The sequence below is a fragment of the Psammomys obesus genome, unplaced genomic scaffold, assembly GCF_907164565.1.
Source record: "Psammomys obesus unplaced genomic scaffold, mPsaObe1.curated_primary_1811, whole genome shotgun sequence".
NCBI lineage: Eukaryota > Metazoa > Chordata > Mammalia > Rodentia > Muridae > Psammomys > Psammomys obesus.
The window spans coordinates 10,334,160-10,357,244 of record NW_026591872.1 but is presented as its reverse complement, the minus strand read 5'-3'; the positions used below and the strand labels follow the sequence as shown (position 1 = coordinate 10,357,244).

Here is a 23,085-nt window from a genome sequence, read left to right as displayed (position 1 = left end):
TAGGCTAGGGTCAGAAGCAATTGGAGGAGGACCTCCCTTATCAGTGGACTTGGAGAGGGGAATGGGAAGGAGATGAGGGAGAAGGGGTGGGGTTGCTAGGTGATGAGGGAAGGGTTATACAGGGATACAAACTGCAATTTATAAAAATATGAATAAATTGAATAAAAGTGAAAAAATTGAAGATAAGCAACAAGGAGGACCATCGGTATGATGATCAATCCTCACTCAGAAAGGAAAACTGAATGGACATTTGAAGAGGGAGAAAACAGGGAACACTAGAAATGTCTCCGGAGAGGGTCTCTGAAAGACTCTACCCATCAGGGTAAAAAAGCAGATTCTGACACTCAGTCAAACTTTGGGCAGAGTGCACAGAATATTATGAAATTAGGGAGAGTTAGAAAAACCCAGAGGGGATAGGAACTCCACAAGTAGAGCAAACAGAGCCAAGAACTCTGTGTCCAGTGGTCTTTTCTGAGACTGATACTCCAACCAATGAACATGCATGGAGATAACCTAGAACCCCTGCACAGATGTAGCCCATGGCAGCTCAATAGCCAAGTGGGTACTTTAGTAAGGGAAACAGGAACTGTCTCTGACATGAACTCAGTATCTGGCTCCTTGATCACCTCTCCCAAGGGGAGAGCATCCTTACCAGGTTACAGAGGAAGACAGTGCAGCCAGTCCTGATGAGACCTGATAAGCTAGTGTCAGAGGGAAGTGGAAGTGCACCTTGCCTATTAGCAAACTTGGGGAAGGACAAGGGAGGAGATTAGGGAGGGAGAGTGGGATTGGTAGGGGATTAGGGAGGGGGCTAAAGCTGGGCTACAAAGTGAATAAACTGTAATTAATAATAAATAAATAATAAAAAGGATATTTTAAGCCCATCTATAATCAAGCAATAAGAAATGCCAGGTAACATATTAGAAAGATACATGATGAGTTTAAGAATAGCATGCCTTGATTTGTATCTTATGGTCACTCACTCCAAAGAAATTGCTTTCACAGACAAGAATGATGCTCTAATTACCATGAAACTCTTCTCTTTTTTTTTTTTTTTTGTTTATTTGTTTGTTTGTCTTCAAGACAGGATTCCTCTTTGAAACAGCTCTGGATCTCCTTGAATTTGTTCTGTAGACCAGGCCAGCATCTAACTCACAGATATCTACCTTCTCCCGACTCAGGAGTGCAGGGGTTAATCATGTCTGCCACCACCACCAGGCTTCTATGAATTCCTTAACCAGCATCAGCCATATTTGTTGGGGAAGGAAGAGAATAGCAAATCCAGTTCTTTTGTGGCAATATGCATGCACTTTGCTGTTTTAAGCATCCTGAGGCTTTCACTGAATATTTTATGAAATAATCAAGCATTCAGAACTGCAAAAACTTACCTTCATTTGAGCATCATATTTTGTGTTCTTAATTACAATATTAGTCCTTGGAAAAAAATTCAAGTTTCTAGATCAGTTCAAGTCTTTTGTTTTTCTTTTGGTTTCATTTTCTACCTCAACCCACTCCTCTCTCTGGGTACAGATGAGTTCCCACTTATTTTTCCACTCTACGGTCTCCTTTCTCTGTCTCATACTATTCAGAGGACACTTGTTCTCTTGGGTCTTGCCAGTAAATTACAGAGTAAGAACTTTCTGAAAGCTTGTCAAGGTCCATATGTCAACAATAAAGAGAAATTCCATGTATTTACTTTTCTCTATAGCATGTGTGAATTATAACTGAAGCTTGTAGAGTCATCTCAAAGTAGTGATTACTCTGTAAAATAAGCACTATTAACAGTCAATGGGAAGAGGTTTGTAAAAATTAAATGTATTTTAGTTGATAATTAAAAGCATAAAAATATGAATATGAATGATTAACCATGTCATAATTTAAAAAATTAGTATATTGTTCAATGCTTTAATAAGTTAAATATATACATATCTTGAAACATTTATAATTTCCTTGTGTTAAAAGCATTCAAACTCCTTTTTACTCTATGAAATGTATGCTAATTTATAACCACCCTATTATGCACAACCCTACAATGAAACTTCTTGTTCCTCTCTAATTTCTAGAGTTAGTTGTCAGTGGTCAATTTTATTTTTGCTTCGCCTTTTCTGGGGAAATCTTTGTACTGCAAGATATATTTCATAGCATTCTTCATATGACAGAGATACTATCTCATGCATCAACGGATAAGGTTGCCCAGTCTTAGCAACAATCTCCTTGAAGTGATCAAGAAACTGAGATGTTCACAGAAAAGTCTGAAAGGTTACTACATTTTCTTTCTTTTATTATTTCTTTTATTTTTTGAGATTATAGTATAATTAAATCATTCTCCCTTTCCCTTTGTTCCCTGCAATTCTCACCATTTTTGATACAGTCTAATCATGCATACTACTGTGAATATTTTCATCTATAAAACACAGGTTGAAAAGATTAATTTTCCCCTGGGATATTGTCCTGGTACAACTATATTATACTGACACTATTCATTTGTTTACACAAAACACTGAGTTTTGCAACTATTAATGATAAGTAAAATGCCATTTAGCTTTAATATTTTTACCTTTCCACTTCGATTTCCCTAGTAGAGAAGATGAGGTCAGACAGCACTTGCCTTTGAACCGGGTGTTGGGTCCCTGACTTCTCCTTCAATTTTTTGACTCTAGCTAGCCTAAAGTGAACAGGTTCTTCCATCATACACTTCAAGCATGCACTACAAGACTCAACACAGACCCAATTGCCTTGGTGCCAATAGACTACATCTGAAACTTGTAAAATTATGAGTCGCCAAAACAGCAAATATGTCCAGCACTTAGACTATTTCCAGTATTTTGTTATACAATGGTGGATAGCTGACTTACTGAATTCTGTAAGAAAGTTAACTCCAGTCTTTATGAGTATATAATGTTCACAATAATTTCCACATAAAATTTTTAAATAAGTGTTTTAGTTAATTACATAAGGTATAATTAGTATAAATGGTTTTATTCTTAATTTTTGAAATTAAAATATAATTACCTGATTTGTTCCATTCAACACTTGCCTCAGAAAAAAATTTAAATTTTGTACATAGAAATATTTCAGAAAATCTCTATCCTCAGCTTTTGGTTTTAAAATGTACATAAGATTGTATCAAAAAGAAGTAATGATGGTCTTACAATTAACACAGTTGTGGTAGGAAGAAAGCAATGATAAGAAGACTAATGAATGAAAGTGATGTCAGAGAATATAAAATCGGCTTAACATATCATCAGCTGCATGTGTCTTAAGGTATTTTTTTTTTCCTTTCATAAGAAAAAACAAATTGCAGACCCATTGTTTTCTATCACTTAAAGCATTTTTACTTTGTATATTAGACAGATATTTGAGATATAGTTGTTATTGAAAATTTTATACTTTATGATGAGTAACTTTCTGTGACTTCATTGTCATTTAAAAATATTACTAAAATTTTTTCTTGGGAGGAAGTGTTCATGAGAGGTTTGTAAATTTAAAATCTATTTATATTAGCAACAACGTTCATCTGTATACGTGTGTGTGTGAGATACATTTTCCTGCATATGGAAATAATTGATAATAGTGGAAAAATATCAGAATAAAATAATTGGCTTGAATGAGGTACTGAGATAATTTCTAAGGAAAAATTATCACAAATTATAAGAACCATGTGGCAAGACAGTGGTTCAGAATATTCCGAAGCTGATTGGGTTTTTTCAGGAGAAAATATGGAGATAAGAGGTCTTTCCCTAGGCAAATAGTCTGAAAATTGGGATATTGGTTCCTGTCTTTCTGAACACCTAATTAAATGAATGAAAGTTTCTAGAAAATCAGCTATAGGGAACAGCTTCAAGAACTGGCTTTGCCCCAGAGTTCCACCTGTGTGCATAAGCAACTGCTCAGACCTTTTCTGCCCTTTGTAGAGGATGCCTTTTATCTACAACAGAAAGTAAGTGAGTGGATATTGGATCAAATGTTGCTATGCTTCTTTCTTCTTACATCCATTAGATAGATGGGAAATTGAGAGGGACAAAGGAAAGCATATTTGATATTTTAGTTCAATTTGTGCTTTTCTAGCAATATACCACAGACAGAGAATGAGTCTGACATTTACTTATTATTAGTGAGCCTGCAGTGAAATGTAGGCATTTGTTGAGGAATTGCTTTCTACATGCTCACTTGTGAAAGAAGAAAGGGCAAGTGGGAGGGCATGAGAGATAGGACAAACAAGGAGAAAAAGAAGTGGAGAGCAGAAAGAGAGAAAACAAAACAAAAAAAAAAAAAACAAAAAAACAAGAATAGTCTCCCTTAGTGGCCTCCTATACAGTGTCAACTAAATTTTCTTTTTTTTTCTTTTTTTTTAATTATTTATATTTATTGCAATTTATTCAATTTGTATCCATGCTTTAGCTCCTTCCCTCAACTCTTCCCAGTCCCACACACCCTCAATCTTATTCCCCTATGCCCCTTCCCTAGTCCACTGCAAGGGGAGGTCCTCTTCTCCTTCTGTCTGAACATACCCTATCAGGTCTCATCAGAACTGGTTACATTGTTTTCCTCTGTGGCCTGACAAGGCTTCATCCCCGAGGGGGTGGTGATTGAAGAGCCAGCCACTGAGTTCATTCCAGACATAGCACCTGCTCCCCTTACTATGTAACCCACTTGGAGACTGAGTCTATGAGCTACATCTGTGAAGGGGTTCTAGGTCTTCTCCATGCATGGCCCTTGGTTGGACTATTAGTCTCTGCAGGACCCCCTGGAGTCAGGTATTTTGGCTCTATTGATCTCCTTGTAGAGCTTTTGCCCCTCCAGTTCTTCCTATCTTCTTTTATAAGATTCCCTGCAGTCTGTCCAGAGTGCTTCCTTATAAGAAAAGGAAACCATTGCTTTAAACAAGTTAATCTGTAGCATACTCTGATAAACTTCAGAGGGAAAGGCAATAGATATAAAAGCAATCTAGAATATATTAAGAAATGTCTTCTAGATCATAGATAACCTGATTGAGTATATATATATATATATATATATATATATATAAAACATTCTATAAAGCTAGTAACCCATAGTTCCACATTTATATCTTTGAATAATGCCAAAATTCTCTGCAAGTTCCAGATCTTGATTCAACACGAATATCACTTTAGTAGCACTGGCTGCAAATTCTAAGAATTATTTGTCATCTCAGTGAATATATAAACTCTTTATTGGTTATGTCATTAAGTCATAAATAATAATCTTGATATGAAAATATTATTTTTTCCAGAAAGAAAATCTACATTTAGGTCAAGAAGCTAATATGACTTTTGAAAGTACAAACATGATAACTGTATAAACAGGGAGAACACTAAAACAATAAAAGTTATAGTTTCTTCTAGAGAAGCCTACTACTAAGCACACAGAAACAAATGGATATTTTAAGGGTGTAAATTTTTGATGTGTAAATTCATCAACATTACAGTCCTGGTGCCTTTAATGCATACTTAGTGAACATCTGTGTTGTGCTTGATTTTTCTCTATGCAGTTCCTTGGTATGTTATTTTTTTAATTTATTTACAGATAAAATCTTGTGTTGCAGTTTATCAAGCTTTGTTTTTTATGTTTTAAGAAGTGTACTGTACCTCATCATCTTATCAGATTTACATTTAAAATTCATTAATTTGGAATATAATATTTGAAGAAATTTATACTGAAAATTTACTTTACTGTTCACAATCATGGAAATAAAAGAAATTTCAAAACAAATGAATAGCATAACAAAAATCAAGGAGAATTATTTACAGTGTCAGCAAAATGAATTTCTTAGGAAAAACATATAAATACCTATTTGTATTCAAAACCCTAAGAATTCATATTAAATATTCTTATCTATACATTAAATCACATTACCCAGAAAACAACTACATAGTACTACTTTGGCTTGCTTATATTCCTGTGTTTATGTGAAATAATGAAATTCGTACCATTTTTCGTATTTGCCAGTCTTCAAGTAGTATAGAGCTATTTTTTTCCAAGATTACCATGAGGAAAGGGTTATATGAAAAACAAATTAAAATACTACATATAATTGTTATTTTTCTTATTGACATTGATATTTTTCTTGAATAAGTTGTTCATTCATAATTGTTTTAGTGCTCTTTTGTGGTGAAAAAGACATCAGAACTAGAGCAACTCTTATAAAAGAAAGTGTTTAATTGGGGATTGCATATAGTTAGAAGTTTAGTCTGTTATCCTCACGGAAGGGAGCATGCTTGCAACACAGGCTGACATGATGACATGTGGCTAAAAAACTGTTTGAGAGTTCTATATCAGAATCCATAGGAAGCAGGAAAGAGAGAAATACTGGTCCTGACTCGAGATTTTGAAACCTCAAAGACTACCCCCAATGACATACTTCTTCCAATAAGGCCACATCAACCAAAACAAAACCATATCCCCCATTTTTTCTCATGTAGTAGCACTCACTGGTGACTAAGCAACCAAATATATGAGGCCCATTATTACTTAAATCATTTAAAATAATCATACCTGGGTATGATTAATTTCTAAAACTACTTTTCCAGAAATTTGTTGAAATTTTTGAATGAAAATATTGATTCTGGATTTTCTGAAATTATCACTGCTTTTATTCTTTTTTTAAAAAAATATTATTTTAAAAATCTATCTATTTTTATTAATTATAGTATATTTACTTTGTATCCCTGTTGCAGCCTCTTCTACTCCCAATCCCACCTTCCCTTGCTCATCTCTTCCCATGACCCTTTCCAAGTCCACTGATAGTGGAGGTCCTGCTCCCCTTCCCTCTGACCCAAGCCTATCAGGTCTCATCATAACTAGATGCATTCTCTTCCTCTGTGACCTGGTAAGGATAATCCCACTCAGGGGGAGGTGATCAAAGACCCAGCCACTGAGTTCATGTCAAAGACAATGCCTGATCAAATTGCTAGGGAACCCAACTGTAGACTGAGATGCCATGGGCTACATCTGTGCAGTGGTTCTAGGCTATCTCCATGCATGGTCATTGGTTGGAGTATCAGTTTCAGAAAAGATCCCTGCACCCAGATTTTTTTAGTTCTGTTGCTCTCCTTTGGAGATCCTGTCTCCTCCAGGTCATTCAGTCTACCCCTTCTTTCATAAGACTCCCTGCACTCTGCCCAAATTTGGCTATGAATCTCAGCATCTGCTTTGATAACTTGCTAGGTAGAGTCTTTCAGAGGCCCTTGGTGGAGGCTCCTGTCTTGTTTCTTGTTTTATCCGTCTTCTGATATCCATCCTATTTCCTTTCTGAAAGAGGATTGATCATCCTATCCATGGTTGTCCTTCTTGCTTAGCCTCTTTAGGTGTACAGATTTAAGAATGTTTATCCTATATTATATGCTTAATATCCATTTATAACTGAGTATATACCATGTTTGTCTTTCTGTTTCTGGGATACCTCACTCAGGATGATATTTTCTAGTTCCCACCATTTGCCAGAAAATTTCATGATTTCCTTATTTTTAACAAAAAACTTCTGTAAATGAAAGGACACTGTCATCAGAACAAAATGACAGCCTACAGACTGGGAATGGATATTCACCAACCCTGTATCTGACAGAGGGCTAATATCCAGAATATGTAAAGAAAATAAAGAACTCAAGGTGTTAAAAAGCAACAAATCAATTAATCCAATTTAAAAATGTGGTACAGAGCTAAACAGAGAATTATCAATAGAGGAATATTGAATGGAAGAGAAACACTTACAGAAATGTTCAACATCCTTACTCATCAGGGAAATGCACATCAAAATGACACTTAAATTTCACCTCACACATATCAGAATAACTCAGATCAAAAATTTAACTGACAGTACATGCTGGAGAGGATGTGGAGAAGGGAGAACCCTCCTCCATTAGTGGTGGGAATGTAAACTTGTACAACCACATTGGAAATCAATCTGGCACTTGATCAGATAATTACAAATAGCACTTCCTCAAGATCCAGCTATACCACTCCTAGGCATATATCCAAAATGTGCTCAAGTATGCAAGGACATTTGCTCAACCATGTTTGAAGCAGCTTTATTGATAATAGCCACAATCTGGAAACAACTCAGATTACCCTCAACTGAGGAATGGATACAAAAAATGTGGTACATTTACACAATGGTATATTACTCAGCAATTAAAAATACTATTGTAAAAAAATGAGTTTTCTTTATTGTCATTTATTACAATTAATTCAATTTTTATCCTGGCTGTGTCCCCCTCCCTCATCTCCTCCAAACCTCATCCTCCCTCCCTCTTCTCCCTCTATGCCCTTCCCCTAGTTCATGATAGGGAACATCCTCCTCCCCTTCTGTTTGACCCTAGCTTATCAGTTCTCACCAGGAGTGGTTGCATTTTCTTGCTCTGTGGACTGGCAAGGCTGTACTACCCAGGAAGAGTTGATCAGAGAGCCTGCCACTGAGTTCACGTTAGAGAAAGTTCCTGCTACCCTTATTACGTACCCTATTTGTATATGGAAAATGGGGGTTACATGTGAGCTGTGGTTTAGGTCCTCTCTATGCATTGACCTTGTTTTGTTTATCAATCTCTGCAGAAGCCAATGGCTCAACTTTTATGGCTCTATTGTCTCATTTTGGAACCCTTTTCCCCTCCAGGTCTTTCTATCTCCCCCTTCTTTCATAAAATTCCCTGAACTCTGCCAAAAGTTTGACTATGAGTCATAGCCTCTGCTTTGATACATCAATCAGCAGAGTCTTTCAGAGTCCTTCTGTGGTAAGCTCATGTCTCATTCCCTGTCTTTTCCTGATTCAGATGTCTAGGGTGTTTGTCCTTCTGAATGAGGATTGAGCACTTCACTTTCCTTGTTGTTTAGCTTCTTTAGGAGTATATGTTTTAATATGTTTATCCTGTATTATATTGCTAATATCTACTTATGAGTGAGTATATACTATGTGTGTCTTTCTGTTTCTGGGTTACCTCACTCAAGATGATCTTTTGTAATTCCCATCATTTTCCTGATTTCCTTTTCTTTAATTGCTTAGTAGTATTTCATTGTATAAATGTATCACAATTTCTATATCCATTTTTCAGTTGAGGGACATCTGGATTGTTTTCATTTATTCTGGCTATTATGAACAAGCTGCTATGAACATGGGTTAACAAATGTCCTTGTTGTATATTTGAGCATATTTTGGATATATGCTTAAGAGTGATACAGCCAGATTTTGACATAGCACTTTTTCTATTTTTAGATAAAGTGCCAGATTGATTTTAAAAGTGGTTGTACCAGTTCACATTCCTACCAGCAAAGGAAGAGGGTCACCCTTTCTCCACATCCTCTCCAGCAAGTGTTATCACTTGAATTTTTTATATTAGCCATTCTGATGGGTACAAGGTGAACTCTCAGGATCATTTTGATTTGTAATTCCCTGATGACTAGGTATGTTGAGCATTTCTTTAAGGATTTCTCTGCCATTTGATATTCCTCTATTGAAAATTCTCTATTTAGTTCTGTACCCCATTTTTAAATAGAGAGCATGGTTTGTTGGTGTTTAAATTCTTAAGTTCTTCCAACACAATTCCTTATAGAACTTGAAGGAACAATTTTCAATTTCATATGGAAAAACAAAAACAAAACCTTAGAATTGCTAAAACAATCTTTTATGATAAAAGTTCTTTGGAGATATCTCCATCCCTGATCTCAAGATGTACTATAGAGCAAAAGTAATAAAAAAAATGCATGGTACTGGCATAGAAACAAAATGGTAGATCAATGGAATTAAATAGGAAACCCACCCGTAAACCCACATATTTATGGATAATTGATATTTGACAAATATGCCAAGTCCATACAATGGAAAAAATGATAGCATCTTCAACAAATGGTGCTAATCTAATTGGATGTCTACATATCAAAAAATGCAAATAGATACATATTTATCAACCTCCACAAAACCAAAGTCTAAATGGATCAAAGACATCAACATAAAACCAGACACACTAAACCTTTTAGAAAAATAATTGGAGAAGAGCTTTGACCTCATTGCCACAGGAGACAACTTCCTAAACAGAACACCAACAGCACAGGTTTTAAGATCAACAATCAAAAAAAGGTCAGAGTGAAAGGAATCCTATGAAAGAAGCGGGAGATTGTAGGACCTAGAGAGGACAGGTACATCACAAGAAGAGCAACAGAACAAAACTATCTGGGCACAAGGGTCTTTTCTGAGACTGATATTCCAACAAAGGACCATTCATGGATATAACCTATAATCCCTGCTCTGATGTAGCCCATGGCAGCTCATTGTCTAAGTGGGTACCCTAGTAAGGGGAACAGGTACTCTTCCTGAAATGAACTCAGTGGCTGGTTCTTTAACCAACCCCCTTGAAGGGGCCATTGCCAGGCCTCCTCTTGCCAGGCCGCAGAGAAGAACAATACAGCTAGTCATGATGAGACCTGATAAACTAGGGTCAGAGGGAAGGTTAGAAGGACCTTATCAGTGGGCTTGGAGAGGGTCATGGGATGAGATGAGCAAGGGAGGGTGGGATTGGGAGCAAATGAAGGAGGGGGCTAGAGCTAGAATACAAAGTGAATAAACTGTACTTAATATAAAAATAAAAAAATAATTAAATAAAAAAATGGAAAATCATGAAACTCAAATGCTTCTGTAAAGCAAATGATACTGTCATCATAACAAAGCAACAGCCTACAGATTATGAAAGGATTTTCACCAACCTTATATCTGACAGAGGGCTAATATCCAGAGTATATAAAAATAATTAATGGGGAGATATAAGATTGTTGTGACAAGCGCCCACCATTTCTAAGAGGCAGAGAATTTGAAAATCGAAATTGGTGAGTGGAGGGGCAACTGAAGCAGAAAATCAACCTTGTCGTTTCCTGAAAGAGAGGGAATATCACAGGAGCAGATAACATTTAGATTCAGGTCAGGCGTGGACTTCTCTGGGAACGGGGAGGGGGGAGGTGAACTTCCCTTGTTTGGTCCTTTCTCCTCCTTGGTGGAAGCCGACCCACTGCATCAGTGATGTTGAGCACAAAACTCTCTGCCTGGGGACTGAGACAGCAGAGGCAGGGCTCCTAGCTCCTCAGCTGCAGCTGCCAGCTGTACCCACCTGTGGAGTACCTGCTTGCCGAGTCCCAGATCCATGGCACAATCCTTCCTGATTCACCTGTCTTCCAGCTGCAGTACCAATTCAACTGGACCTCCCAGCCAGTGACTGTATGAGCCACCAAATCTCTCAGTGGCAGATAGGCAGCTGTATAGCCACCAAAGTCCAGCAAACCTGCCAAACCACAGAGGTACACCAAGTGCCTAGCCACCTAGATCTATGGACCACTTTTGTGGCTCCCCAGGACTTCTCAGCAGGCACCTAGACACTCCAGTTCTGTAGCAGCAGCTGGACTCCCTAGTTCAGGCATTGTAGCACCACTGAGCTGTCTGAAGTCAACCTGCCACATTTGACTCAGCAAGTCCAAACTGGCAAGCAGAGAAAAGGGGAACCCCTGTGCTTTATGATTTGACCTGCCAGAGAGTGAGCGTGCCCTGAAGTGCCTACAGAGCCCCAGATTCAGGGTGCTTCTAAGCTAGCAGCCAGACATCAAATCTCTCCCACCCACACATCCACCGTGGGAAACAAAGGGTTTCTTGGAACACTGAAGCCCCTGCTCTGTGGGTATACCAGTGGGGTTTAGGCAAATAACTCCTGGAGCTTAGTTAGAGACAAATATCAGTAGCCTGTAGGCCACTGACATACTTAGGGAATTTGCATCCGTAATCATCACCAGCGATTGCCCTACCATTAGCACCTGCTAACCCTTCGATGCCTACAAGACACCCCTCTCTCACACTGAAGAAATCTACATTCTCTAGCACCCTGTCCCTCAGGGCACATTTCCACGCACATGCATACACACATGCTTGTTCACTTTCGTCCTTCTGGGCCCATGGACTTTCCTCCCACAGGTATAGTTGAAACACCAACGGACACACACTGAAACTACTGGACATATCTCATCTTACTGAAAAATTCTCCAGCCACCTGATAAAGACAGTACCAGTCTGAACTGCAGAATCCAAGAACAAACAGTGAAGGTTACAGATAAGCAAATGACCAGGGGACAGCGAAAGAACACATCTGACAAAAATCAAGAAATCATGGCTTCAACAGCAACCCCCAAAATCAATGGATACTCCAATTCATTGGAAACACAGGAAAATAACTTTAAAAATATGCTTATCCAGTTATTAGAGACACATAAAAGGGAAACAAAAAAATCTCTCAAAGAAATTGCCACAGAGATGGACGCAATAAAGAGGAAATGAACAAATCTCTCAAAGAAACACAGGCAAATATAGCCAAAAAAATAGACACAAGTTGAGGCACAATTAGCGGCATATAAAGAAGTAATAAACAAAAAAAAATAATAAAGGCTATCATACAGAGACAGGAAGCCACATTCAAACAGATGAAGGAAATGTTGCAAGGCTAAAAATAGAACTAGAATCAATAAAGAAAACACAAACAGAGAAAACCCTGGAGCTGGAGAACTTAGAGAAAAGATCAGGAACCACAAAGGTAAGCATCAACAATAGAATACAAAAGATGAAAGAGAGAATCTCTGGTGCTGAAGATACAGTTGCAGAAATTGACACTCTCTCAAAGTAAAAGTAAAATTGGAAAAGTCCCAAACACAAAACATCCAAGAAATCAAAGATGGCATGAAAAGGCTGTATCTAAGAATAAAAGGAATTGATGAAAAGGAAGATTCCAGGCTCCAAGGTCCAGAAAACACCTTCAAGAAAATTTCCCAACTTAAAGAAAGAGATGTCCATAAACACAAAAGAGGCCTATAGAAGACCAAATAAACTAAACTAGAAAAGAAACTCATCATGGCACATCACAGTCAAAACATTAAATCTACAGAACAAGGAAAAGATATTAAAAGTAGCAAGGGAAAAAGGCCGAGTAACATATAAAGGTAGACCTGTCAGAATCACACAAGACTTCTCATCAGAAACTATGAAAACCAGTATGGCCTGGGCAGAGGTCATGCAGACGTTAAGGTACCACAGATGCCAACCCAGACTACTATACTCAGCAAAGTTTTCAATCAACATAAATGGAGAAAACATCATATTCCATGACAAAACTAAATTTAAGCAATTTCTACACAGCAAACCAGCTGTGTAGAAGATACTAGAAGGAAAACTCCAATCCAAAGAAAACAACTACACCCAAGAAAACATAAGATACAGATAATTTTCCCCCAAAATTAAAAGAAAACAAGCAATGAATCGCATTAAGACAACCAAATCCACAATTAACGAACTAATGGTCATTGGTCAATATTATCTACCAACATGAATGAACTCAACTCTCCAATAAAAAGACACAGATTATTAACAGAATGGTTGCAGAAACAGGATCCACCATTCTGCTGCATCCAAGAAACATACCTATGAAACAAAGATAAGCACTACCTCAGAGTAAAGGGCTGGAAAAATGTTTTTTCAAGCAAATGGATCCAGAAAACAAGTCAGGGTAGCTATCATATATCTAATAAAATAGACTTTTAAACAAAATTAATCAAAAAGAAAAGGAGCAACACTACATTCTCATCAAAGTTAAAATCCACCAAGAGGACATCACGATTCTGAACATCTATACCCAAAATACAAGGGTGCCTACATTCATAAATGAAACATTATTAAAGCTTAAACCACACATTGATCCCAACACCTAAATAGTAGGAGACTTCAACACCCCACTATCACCAAGGGACAGATCATCTAGACAGAAGCCAAATAGAGAAACAAAAGCATTTACAGAAGCCCTAAATCAAATGGCCCTAATATATGTTTACAGAACTTTTCACCCAAACTTAAAAGAGTATACCTTCTTTTCAGCACCTCATGGAACGTTCTCCAAAATAGACTATATATTTGGTCACAAAGCAAGCCTCAACAGATAAAAGAAAGTTGAAATAATCCCCTGTATTCTATCTGACCAACAAGGACTAAAGCTGGACTTCAACAACAATGGAAATACTAAAAAGCCTAAGCACACATGGAAACTGAACAACTTGATACTCAATGACAGCTGTGTTAAGGAAGAAATAAAGAAAGAAAAAAAGACTTTCTAGAATTCAATGAAAATTAAGGTTAAACATACCCAAATTTATGGGGCACAATGAAAGCAGTGCTAAGAGGAAAGTTCATAGCACTAAGTGCTTTCAAGAAGAAATTTGTAACACCTCATACAACCAACTGAAAACCCTAGAATAAAAGAAGCAGATACACCCAAGAAAAGCAGACTGCTGGAAATAATCAAACTTACAGCTGAAATCAATCAATTAGAAAAAAAAAGCAAAAAACAAAAAACAAAAAACTCAAAGACGCAATGAAACCAAGAGCTGGTTCTTTGACAAATTCAAAAAGATAGACAAACCCTTAGCCAAACTAACTAAAAGGCAAAGAGAAACTATCCAAATCAGCAAAATCATAAATGAAAAGTGAGACATAACTACAGACACTGAAGAAATCCAAACAATCATTAGGTTGTACTACAAAGTCTATATGCCACAAAATTTGAAATTCTAAATGAATTGGACATTTTTCTCGATAGAATTCATCTATCAAAATTAAGTCAAGATCAGGAAAAAAAATGAATACCCCTATATCCCCCAAGAAATTTGAAGTAGTGATCAACAGTCTCCCTTCCAAAAAAAGCCCTGGGCCAGATTGTTTTAGAGCAGAATTCTACGAGACCTTCAAAAAAAGTAGTAATTCCAAATCTCTTCAAACAATTCCCCAAAATAGAAGCACAAGGAACATTGCCAATTTCATTCTCTGAAGCAAAAGTCACCTTGATACCTAAACGACACAAAAAAGAGAACTTCAGACCTATCTCTCTCATGAACATTAATGCAAAATTACTCAATAAAATACTTGCAAACCAAATCCAAGAATACATAAAAGATATCCAACATGACCAAGTAGTCTTCAACCTAGTCATGCAGGGGTGGTTCAATATACGGAAATCCATCAATGGAATACACCATATAAACAAACTGAAGGAGAAAAAACACATAATTATCTACTTAGATGCTGAAAAAGCATTTGAGAAACTCCAACACCCATTCATGTTTAAAGTCTTGTAGAGATTAGGGATACAAGGCACATAACTAAACATAGTAAAGGCAATATACAGCAAGCCTATAGCCAACATCAAACTAAGTGGAGAGAAACTTAAAGCAATCCCACTGAAATCAAGGATAAGACAAGGCTGCCCACTCTCTCCATATCTCTTCAACATAGTACTTGAAGTCCCAGCTAGAGCAATTAGACAAGTAAAGGAGATCAAGCAGATACAAATTTGAAAGGAAGTCAAAGTTTCACTATTCACAGATGATATGATAGTATACCTGAGTCACTCCCAAAATTCAACCAGATAATTCCTTCAGCTGATAAACACCTTCAGGAAAGTGGCTGGATACAAAATTAACTCAAAAAAAAAAAAATCAGAAGCCCTCCTGTACACCCAAGACAAAAGGGCCAAAAATGAAATGAGGGAAACAACACCTTCACAATAACCACTAATAACATAAAGTACTTTGGGGCGACTCTAACCAAGCAGGTGAAAGAAAAACAAAAACAAAAAAACAAAACAAAAACCCAAAAACTTCAAATCACTGGAGAAAGTGAAGAAGATATCAAGAGATGGAAAGATCTCCTGTGCTCATGGATCAGTACAGTTAACATAGTGAAAAATGGCCATTCTGCCAAAAGCAACCTACAGATTCAATGCAATTTCCATCAAAATACCAACACAATTCTTACAGACCTTGAAAGAAAATTTCTCAAGTTCATATGGAAAAACAAAAACCTCAGAATTTCCAAAATGATCCTGTAAACAACAGGTCATCTGGTGACACCTCCATCCCTGATCTCAAGCTGTACTATATTACTGCAACAGTAATAAAAACTGCATAGTATTGTCAAAGAAAAAGAAAGGTGGATCAATTGAACCGAATAGAAGACCTAGAAATCCACACACCTAAGAATTCTTGACTTTTGACAAAGAAGCCAAAACCATTCAATGGAAAAAGGACAGCATCTTCAAGAAATGGTGCTGGTCCAAGTGGATGTCTACATGTTGAAAAATGAAAATAGATTTATCACCCTGCACAAATCTAAAGTCCAAGTGGATCAAAGACCTCAACATAAAACCAGATACTCTAAATGGGTTAGAAGAAAAAGTGGGGAAGAGCCTAGTACTCATTGGCACAGGAGACAACATCCTGAATAGAACACAAGCAACTCAGGCTCTAAGAGCAACAGTCAATAAATGGGACCTCATGAAACTGAAAATCTTCTGTAAATCAAAGGGCACTGTCATCAGAACTAAATGACAGCCTACAGACTTGGAAGGGAACTTCACCAACCCTACATCTGATAGAGGGCTAATATCCAGTATATATAAAGGAATAAAGAAGTTAAAAAGCAATAAATCAAGCAAGCCAATTTAAAAATTGCGTACTGAGCTAAACAGAGAATTCTCTGTAGAAGAATATAGAATGTCAAAGAAACACTTAAAGAGATGCTCAAAGTCCTTAGCCATCATGGAGATGCAAATCAAAATGACCCTGAGATTTCATCTTACACTCATTGGAATGGCTCAGATCAAAAACTCAAGTGACAACACATGCTGGAGAGGTTGTAGAGAAAGGGGAATCCTCCTCCATTGCTAGTGGGTATGTAAACTTATACAAACACTATGGAAATCAGCCTAGTGCTTTCTCAGATAATTAGGAATACTGCTTCCTCAATATCCATCTATACCACTCCTAGGCATATATCCAAAAGATGCTGAAATACACAACAAGGGACATTTGCTCACCTATGTTTGTAGCAGCTTTATTCGTAATAGCCAGAACGTGGAAACAACCTAGATTTACCTCAGTGGAGGAATGGATACAGAAATTGTGGTACATTTACACAATGGAATATTACTCAGCAACTATAAACAAGGAAATCATGAAATTTGCAGGCCAATGATGGGACCTAGAAAAGATTATACTGAATGAGGTATCCTAGGAGCAGAAAGACAAACACGGTATATACTCACTTATAAGTGGGTACTGGACCTATAAGATGGAATAAACATACTAAAATCTGTACACCTAAAGAAGGTAAACAAGAAAGAGGACCATGGGTAAGATGATTAATCCTCACTTAGAAGGATGGGATGGACATTGGAAGTAGGAGAAAATAAATAACAAGACAGGAACCTACCACATAGGGACTCTGAAAGGCTCTACTTAACAGTGTATCAAAGTAGATGTTGAGACTCATAACAAAACCTTCTGCAGAGTGCAGGGAATCATATGAAAGAAAGGGGAGTTAGTATGATCTTGAGAGTACAGGAGCTCCAAAAGAACCAAATATATCAGAGCACAGGGGTCTTTTATGAGGTGGTATCTCTACCCAAGGACGATGTATGGATATAACATAGAACCCCTGCTTGGATGTAGCCCATGGCAGCTCAGTAGGCAAGTTGGTACCCTATTAAGGGGAATAGGGACTATTTCTGACATGAACTCCATGGCTGGCTCTTTGACCTCCCCCCACCCTGAGGGAGGAGAAACCTTGATAGGCCGCAGAGGAAGACACTGAAGCCTGTCCTGAAGATACCTGATAAGCTAGGGACAGATGGAAGGGGAGGAGGACCTCCCCTATCAGTGGACTTGACAATGAGCAGGAAGAAGATTAGGTAGGGAGGGTGAAACTGAGAGGGAATGAGGGAGGAGGCTATGGCACGGATACAAAGTAAATAAACTGTGTTTAATATAAAAAATAAAAATTATTTTAAAAAGTAATTAATGACTACCCTTGGTGCCCAATCCTGCCCTCCACCAGATGTGTCCCCTTCTTGCAGCTTCAAAACTTCCCTTCAACAGCATGGAAATGGCAGCTTCCCCTCAGTAGACTCTGCATTCTCAGTGTCTGCAGCTGGTCAAGTTCAGCTGAGTATCTGGCCTGAGGATGCCATGCACTTTATGTTGCTTTTCAGTAGTCAGGGAAAACTGTGACTTCAGAAATGGTATGACCCACTATCAGACAAAGAGAAGAAGATCAAAAGAGAAATTGTTCAAACTGTTTTAGCAAGGAAATGTAAAATGTGCAGCTTTCTTGAGTGGAGAGATCTGAAGATTGTTTATAAATATATGCCAGTCTCTATTTTTGCTGTGCTATTGAAAATCAGAAGAATGAACTGATTACCCTGAATATAATCCATCATTATGTGGAATTACTTGACAAGTATTTTGGCAGTCTGTGTGAACTTGATATCATCTTTAATTTTGAGAAGGCCTATTTTATTTTGGAGAAATTTCTTTTGGGAGGAGAAGTTCAAGAAAATTCCAAGAAAACGTCCTTAAAGAAATTGAGCATGACTATCTCCTCCATGAATATTTTAATGTCTCAGTGTACTAAATGACTCTTCATTCAGAATTTCACAGAGGAAATAGGGAAATGATATACTTATGAAAGAAACTGTCCTCAACTTGGTGACTTGGTGACTAATTCTCCTGTAAAGTGATAATATAGCATCTTAGATCTAGTTCTTTTGAATGTATTTTTTTCTGTGCATATTCCTAATTTTATTTTTAATCTGTATATCATATCGAAATACAGTTTATTTCTGTCTACTGCTGATTTCTTGACAAAATATGAGTTGTGAATTTTTGGATTAATATTATGAACTCATACAAGTTATTATTAGTATGTCATCTATAATTAATCTTTTGAGAGCATAGAGAAAATCCAGGAAGCAATCACAAGTATTTACCAAAGAAAATACAGTTAGGAACTCAGACAAAATTAGTAGAACCATAATGTACAGTGTAGTTTCATCTTCCATTGTTGAAGAAAACCAGGCTTTATTTAGCTTTAAGATTATCTTACAGTATATATGAGCTAATATGTTCTGCTGTATCACATTAAAGTATATGTTGAAGCATTATAACAAAAAAGTCAATTGTACAATTCTATAAGTTCTAAGGTTAAAACATTTAATTTTCAAGAAATTCTGTAGTGACAATATTTATTGAGCCACATTTGTGCAGTGTCAAATAGACCTTTTAAGGACTATCAGAAAGCTATGCCACAAAATCTCCTGAAATGTCTGTTGTTCATTAACACTTTTGAAATTTTCAATATCCAAACATTTATGTTTTATTAGTTAATGGCTTCCTAATTAATATGTTAAGCCATCTTCTAAACACTCAGTACAATTAATTATGCTTGTATATTTTGGAATACTAAAAATATTTAATATTAATTTTATATGTTCTTTAAAATACCAGATAACTCATTGTCTAGAGATTTTAAAATCTAAGTAAATTTTTAATTACAATAACTTAAGAACACATTGGTGCATGTCTGTCATCTTAGGCCTTGTGAGACTGAGGCAGGAGAAAGATGTGTTACTACTATACTACCGAAGGAATCCGTGTCTCAAAAGACAAAAATTAGACTCCAGTAACGTCAGAAGGTACCCAAACCAGTTTTCCACTGAAAGATCTGTGAAAATGTTTTAATGAACGTAGTATTAGGTAGATACAAATCAGCTATCTTCATTATCATCTAAAGCGTAACAAAAATTGTTCTTTCATTTCCATTTTTCCCATACTCCCACCCTACATATTGTTCATTTGATTTTAATGTTGCATAAATATGCATTGTCTCATGCCTATTTGTTTTGGATGCTTTGTGCTCAACTGTAACAAAAGGTTGAGTTTTGGGGGAGGATATCTGTATACAGCTGCTGGCTTTAAATTAGCAGATTCTAAAATAACTTTTTATGCATGTCTAAAAAAAAGGATTGTATGTAAAAATATTAATGATCTAGAAATCCCTTTCCTGGCACATCTGATATCTCCACCTAGCCAGATCTACCACATCTTTTTCCAGTGTCTGACCCTATGAGTCTTCCTGTACCCCACCCCCTAATATATATCATCTATCCAGCCCTGTAGTTCTAGCCTGGATACCATATTCAGTGCTCTGGCCTAATCTGTTCTCAAATGCCTGCCAAGAAATCTGCATGATACTGGCAGAGTCTACTCTGTCACCATGCAGACTTTCTTTGCTGCATCTAACCTCTTCACCCAGCCAGATCTCTCATACCCTGCTTCATAGTCTAATGTGGATCAGCCCTACATGTTAATATATATCCCCTTTTCTCTGAATATTGTATTTCCATCCAACTCAAGCTTCCACATCCTTCTGCAAGGTCTCCCTGATCTTCCACTTTCATGAATTCTCTACAATACAGAAGTTCGAGTCCCGGTCTTCTATTCAGTGTGTCTGGATAATGCAACAACTTCTTACTCCACAAACATCTTCTTTGGATCTATACCGACACTTTCTACTCATCCTTCAATGCACAGACAACTTTCATACCACAGCCAACCTTTCCATACAGATAGATCTACATTTCCACTCCAAATTTGGACAAGTAGGAAAATTTTGTATACCATTCCAGTCGCCTTTGCCCACACAACTTCATTCTATCCATGACAGTCCCAACATTTAGACTTACCCATACATCCTGCCTTCTGTTCAAACCTACTGTGTCAACCTTGGACTTAAAGCTAACAAAAGTACAAATTTCCAGATCTTTTTCAAAAATATTAACAATATGAAAGATCAAGCCAGTATCTTCTCTCCAAAATCTAACAGTCCTGTAGAAATGTTTGACAATGAAAATTATGTAGATGAACCCCATGACACAAAATTAAAAAAAAATAAAAAAAACTCATCAAAGAATACAGGGAGTTTTAAAAAGACACAAAAACACACAGATCAATGAAATCAAGGAGAAAAAAACAAAACAAAAGAGAAGATGAATAAATGCCTCAATGATTCTAAAGATAACAGAGATATCACCAAAAGTAAATGACAAAGATAAACTATAACTTGACATTGGAATTCAATAAGAAGATAGAAACTATGGCAAACAGTCAAGTTGAAATGAAAATGAAACTGAACAAATCCAAGTATCTAAACTAGAAAACAAGAAACTAGAAAGCCTTTACAAGTAGAATGAATCAATCTGAAAATAGAATAAAATGACTCTAAGATTAACTAGAGATTCCAGACCAGATAAACAAAGAATATGAAAAATGAAACAAACAAATATACAAGATATATGAAACACCATGAAAAATCAAACTTTTGAATTATTGGTATAGATAAGAAACAAGAATCCGATGTCAGTGCTAATAATCAGATTTTCAACACGATCATATTAAAATCTTTCTTAAACTAAAAACAAAACAAAACATACCTATAAAGACATAAAAATGGGCATCTTGCCAAAAGTAATCAACAGATTTAATGCAAACTCCATCATACACCCAATACAATACTTAAAGACCATGACTGTAAGTCAACTTCATATGGCAAAAAAGAAAACCCTGGATAGCTAACCATTCTGTGTAATAAAAGTACTTCAAGGTAGTGTCACTATCCCAGATTTCAAGCCCCACTACAGACATGTCATAATAAAAGCTGCATGGTACTGACATAAAAGCAGACAATAATGATATCGAAGACCCAGAAATAAACCCACAAACCTATAGAAACTTGATTTTTGACAAAGAAGCCAAAATCATACAATGGATAAAAGAAAGCATCTTCACCAAATGGTTCTGTTCTAACTGGATGTCTGCATGTAGAAGAGTAAAAATAGATCCCTGTGTATTACTGTGCACAAAACTCAAATCCAAGTGGATAAAAGACCTAATCATAAAACCAGACACATTAAATCTATTAAAAGAAAAAGTGGGGAAGATCCTTGAATCCATTGACACAGGAGACAACATAATTGGTGAACAGAAAACCAATTGTGCAGGCATTAAGATTGACATTAAATGAATGGGATGTCAATAAACTGAAAAGTTTCTGTAAGAAAAAGGAAACCATCAATACAACAAAATAGCATGCAACCACATAGGAAAAGATTTTCACAACTTTACATCTAACAGAGGGCTTATATCAAAAATATATAAAGAACCCAAGAAACTAGATATCAACAAACCAAATAACTCAATCAAAAATGGGATATAGATGTACACAGATAATTCTCAACAGAGGAATCTCAAATGACTGATAATTGAAGAAGTATTCAACATCTTTAGCCATCCAGCATCTACAAATAAAAGCAACTCTGAGATTCCATCTTATACCTATGAGAATACCTAAGAACAAAATTGCAAGTAACAGCAAATGTTGGATAGGATGTGGAACAAGGGAACAGGCCTCCATTGCTGGTGGGAGTGCAAAGTTGTAAATCCACTGTGGAAATCAATCACTTATAAGTGGATATGTAATATAGGGCAAACATACTAAAATCTGTACCCTTAAGGAAGCTGGGCAAGAAGGATGACCCTGGGTAAGATGATCAGTACTCACTCAGATAGGCAAACGGGATGGACATCAGACAAAAGAGAAAACAGGGAACAGGACAGGAGCCTACCATAGAGGGCCTCTGAAAGACTACATAGTAGAGTATCAAAGCAGATGTTGAGACTTATAGCCAAACTTTGGGCAGCGTGCAGGGTATCATAGGGGGGAGATAGAAAGACCTGTTTGGAACAGGAGCTCCACAAGGAGAGCAACAGAACCAAAAAATCTGGGCTCAAGGGTCTTTTCTGAGATTGATACTCTAACTAAGGAACATGCATGGAGGTAACCTAAAACCCCTGCACAGATGAAGATGTAGCCCATGGAAGCTCAGTCTCCAAGTGGGTTCCCTAGTAAGGGGAACAGGGATTGTCTCTGACATCACCTCAGTGGCTGACTCTTTGATCACCTCCCACTGAGGGGGAGCAGCCCTACCAGGCCACAGAGGAAGACAATGCAGCCAGTCCTGATGAGACCTTAGAAGCTAGGGTCAGACGGAAGGGGAGGAAGACCTCCCCTATCAGTGGACTTGAAAAGGGTCAGGGGAGGAGATGAGGGAGAGAGGGTAGGGTTGAGAGGGAATGAGGGAGGGGGCTATAGCTGGGATACAAAGTGAACAA

The 23,085-nt window shown here is 37.0% G+C and overlaps 1 pseudogene; it reads left to right on the top strand.

Annotated features, from left to right (window-relative positions):
* The first annotated feature begins 18,045 nt into the window (after positions 1-18,045).
* LOC129680545 (AP-1 complex subunit sigma-2-like) lies at positions 18,046-18,490 on the top strand (annotated as a pseudogene).
* The last annotated feature ends 4,595 nt before the right edge of the window (positions 18,491-23,085 follow it).